Below are 4221 nucleotides of genomic sequence, written 5' to 3' on the forward strand. Positions count from 1 at the left end.
ACTTTGTAGACCAGGCTGGCCTTGAACTCAGAAATCTGCCTGCCTCTACCTCCTGAGTGCTGGGATTAAAGGCATGCGCCACCACGCCCAGCTTTTTTTTTTTTTTTTAAACTGCCCCCCAGTTTCTCTATAAGTACCTTTACAGAACTTTTTTTTGTTTTCTTCGATTGGGCACATTTGGAGTGACATCATTTTCATACTTTCTTTTAAGGTTTTAGCTCCTTGTTGAATTGACTTAAGAGAGCGAATGGAACTGGTTGGCAAGGTGAAGATCTTGAATTCTAAGGGTCAACTCCCATTCACTGCTTTGATCCTTATGTGGGATGTTCTTCTTCATCTGATGGAAAATGACAGGGTGTGACAACTCTCAACATCTAGTTTTCCCATCACCCTACAATTTGAGGTTGTTGTCAAGTGAATTTTTTGGTATGAATCCCTAAGCTCTCTACTCATATGTTTAGCTTAGTCTGTGCTGATGTATGTTTAATGTATAGGTCATCTAAAAATTCTTCAGTGATTTCCTTAACTTGGAAATAATCTGGTTTTGTTGAGAGGGTTTAATTATGTGTTGAAGCATAATTTTTTAACACTCATATATGGAATTTACAAATGTGCCTTAATTTTTACTTCTTGATTGTGAGGAACCTTGTTTGTTTAGTGTGTGAGAATTTAGAACATTCTAAAGTCATAGAAATAAAAAATGACAGAATACCATTTACAGAGTCTGAGGAAACTATTGAAATCTGCTATGTGAAAGTATAGAAATGTGACTAAACAAAGGCAGTCATTGTAAAGAAGAGATACTTTCAGAGGAATATCATGACAGGATGTAGCATGACTTGTTGGATTTATAAGGAACCCAAGTCTCATGTAGATTAAACCCATAGTCTTTCTGTGTTAAAGAATGAAAACAATGTTCAGAAAACTTTTCACTCATTCTATAGAAAAGTAGAGAATAAATTAGTCTTTTTAGGTCACATTTTATCTCTATTGTACAGCCGTGTGTGTGTGTGTGTGTGTGTGTGTGTGTGTGTGTGTGTATGTAAATTATTTCTTAGTGCTAATTTTTAAAACATTATCATCTCATGGATTTCATATTCTATAAAAACATGCTATGGATTAGATTTGGTTCAGTGCCCTTAACCTGGTAGCTTCTGAATTAGACAACAGAGCTTAAGTGGTCTGGAATAACTGAAACGCAGGAGTGGAATGGCAGAAATGAGACAGAGAAGAGTAACCAAAATGTGTGAGTGAGTCATGGACATACAGATGTGAAAGAAAGACTCCAGACAATCCCAATAAGCTTAGAGTAGTCAGAGATGCTTAACTATACCATGGCAAAATGCCAGGAATCTTCTATTTGAGGCCAACTACACTGTCTGTGAAAATAAGATAATATTTCTTAATAGAACATCATGGAATTCTTAACATCTATAATATATCATCAAACACTAATTATATCTCAGAAAAATTAAAGATATGAAGAATTAAGAATACTTTATTGATACTCATGGTAGAATTTAAGTTATACAGAACAACCTGGGTCTACCTAGATGTTGCTATTATGAGGCGAAGCTCTGAGAACAACTATTCTAACTTCATTCAAGAACTTAAAGGGACATGTCTCCACAGCACAGATAAATAAATACACATACAAATAACCTAGGTAGAGAAACAAAACTGTAATAACCAAGTAAAAATGCCTCTTTCTATTGGTTAAATTTGTTCTTTGATGACTTCATATGTGTATATAATATGTTCTGTACTCTCGACTCCTTGTTCTTTTATTTTTAACTATTTTAGCCCATCTGTCCTCTATATAGCTCCCTTCTGTACAATTGTTACTTTTGTTTGATTTTGTGTCCCTCTGATTTTTAACTAAGGTAGTTTGTGTGCCATTAAGTATGGAACTATCCACTGGAGCCTACTGGGCTCACCTTATTGTACACAGCAGAAGAGAATAATTACCCTTTCTCAGAATACTCCTGTTGACTAAAATTCAAGCAGGATTAGTAGCACTCCACAAGCTCCTCCTTGATTAGTTATTGATAATAGCAGCTTGCACAGGGCCAGTGCAGGTAACCATTTGCTTGGAGATCATGTTTGCAATGGCTGTGCCAAGACACAAACTTACCATTTCCTATCTCTCTTCCCAGTCTTCTGTCTCCTACATTCTTTCATATCTCCCTTTTATAATATTTAGAAACTTCAATATCTGGAGAGCTGTGGTGGTATATGCCTGTAATCTTAACACTAGGGAGATAGATGCAGGAAAAAAATCGCCAAAATTTTGGGACCAGCCTTATTCACAAAGCATAATTCAGGCTAGGCAGGTTCACAAACTAAGACCCAATCAAAAGAGAAACATAACAGGAAAGAAAAAAGGGAAAAAGAGAAGAAAATACAATTTCTGAAATAAAAACTTCATTTCATGGCACTAACTGTAACTAGCTGTAACAGGCAAGGAATCAGCACACTTAAAGAAAAGCAATGGAAGATTTCCAAACTGAAAGACAACAAGAAGCAAACTAAGATATTTAAAAAGAATCTCCCATCTACTTTGGTAGGGAGGGCATGCAAGTTTTTATCCAATGAAAGAAAGGGAGGATTTATAGCATGGACTCACTTTGGCTGGCAAAAAATCTAGGTTATGTTTGTTACATAAGAAGAAAGGGGTCAGTGAACGCTGCACAGGAGTAAAATACGCCTTTTAAGGTACTATCACTAGCAACGTCAAAAGGAAGAAAGTACAGGCAATGTATGTCCCTGTAAGCATCCAATGAACGTATAAATCTCAAAATCCAAATCTGTAAAATTTAGAGTTTTGTGGAATTCTGAAATGTAACTGAAAACTCACAACAACAAAAAAAGAAAGCTTGGTGAGGGAAAAAAAGTGTTGCTGTTGTGTGATGAGCAAACCCTGTGGCCTCTGCAATTCCCACCAGTGGTCATTTGCTTCCTAGAGCTACTCCAACACAGCCAGAATTCCACATGGTTGGTAGTTCCAGAAGCATCTCTGTGGTTCTTATTCCAGAAGAACTGTGGTTGGGGATTTGGATGTATCTGCCCTGTGTGAAGACATTCTTTTGCTTTATCTCACATGGGTGAACTTGAGAGCCTCGACTCTATTCCCAAGGAGCTTTTGCCAAATGAAATTCCTTATTATTCCAGTCAGCTTGATCTGACCGAAAGCATAGCGGCTGCACTCAGAATACTTAAGTTAATCTTTGCCTCAGCTTGCTCTAGCTGCATGGTTTTAGGTGAATCAGTGCATGTCTTGGAGCCTTTGTTCTCATCTGTAAACTAGATATGAGAACGATTTTTACTTCTGGGCTTGGAACTATTGTTTTGAGGATTCATTGAAAAAGTCAGTATTTGATGCAGACAGACCCACATACTGTTCCTTCACTGAGTTGGTTCTCTCTTGTTCAGTCAATGACTCTGGGCGGTGGGAATATACATTTTGGAGGCAGAGAAAGGTTGGTGCGGGGAGAGACAACGTCATGCTTTTGAAGAGATCACACACAGCTGGGGAGGTGGCTCAGTGGCTAAAGTGCTTGCCACTCAAGCATTAGGACATGAATTTGACTCTCCAGCACCTACAAAAGATGAGCAGCTTGGTCTTCAGGCTGGTCCCTGAAAAACTGGAGCAGGGGCTGTCCAGGATCCTGTTCTGTTGCCTATCTGCCTGTGGATCCCGGCCCCGAAATGGAGAGGACATACCAAGTCCCTCAACCACTTGATATGTGTGGGGTGGAGATGGCTGACACCAAGAGGGGAGCTTCCTCTTCTCAAAAGAGAAGGGGAAGGTGCAATGGGGGGAGGACTTGTGTGAGAGTACTGGAAGGAGAGGAAGGGCTGATATGTGGTTGTAAAGTGAATTAATACATAAGTGTAACAATAAGAACAATAATAATAGTAATAGTAATAATGAGGAGGAGGAAAAGGAGAAGGAGAAAGAGAAAGGGGAGGAGGAGAGGAGAAGGAGGAGGAAGGAAAAGGAGGAGGAAGAAGGAGAAGAAGGGGGAGAAGGAGGAGAAGGAGAAGGAGAAGGGGAAGGAAAAGGAGGAGGAAGAAGGAGAAGGGGAGAAGAAGGAGAAGGAGAAGGAGAAGGAGGAGGAGGAGGAGGAGGAGAAGGAGAAGGAGAAGGAGAAGGAGAAGGAGAAGGAGAAGGAGAAGGAGAAGGAGAAGGAGAAGGAGAAGGAGAAGGAGAAGGAGAAG

The sequence above is a fragment of the Mus pahari genome, chromosome X (assembly GCF_900095145.1).
Source record: "Mus pahari chromosome X, PAHARI_EIJ_v1.1, whole genome shotgun sequence".
In the NCBI taxonomy this organism is placed as follows: Eukaryota; Metazoa; Chordata; class Mammalia; order Rodentia; family Muridae; genus Mus; species Mus pahari.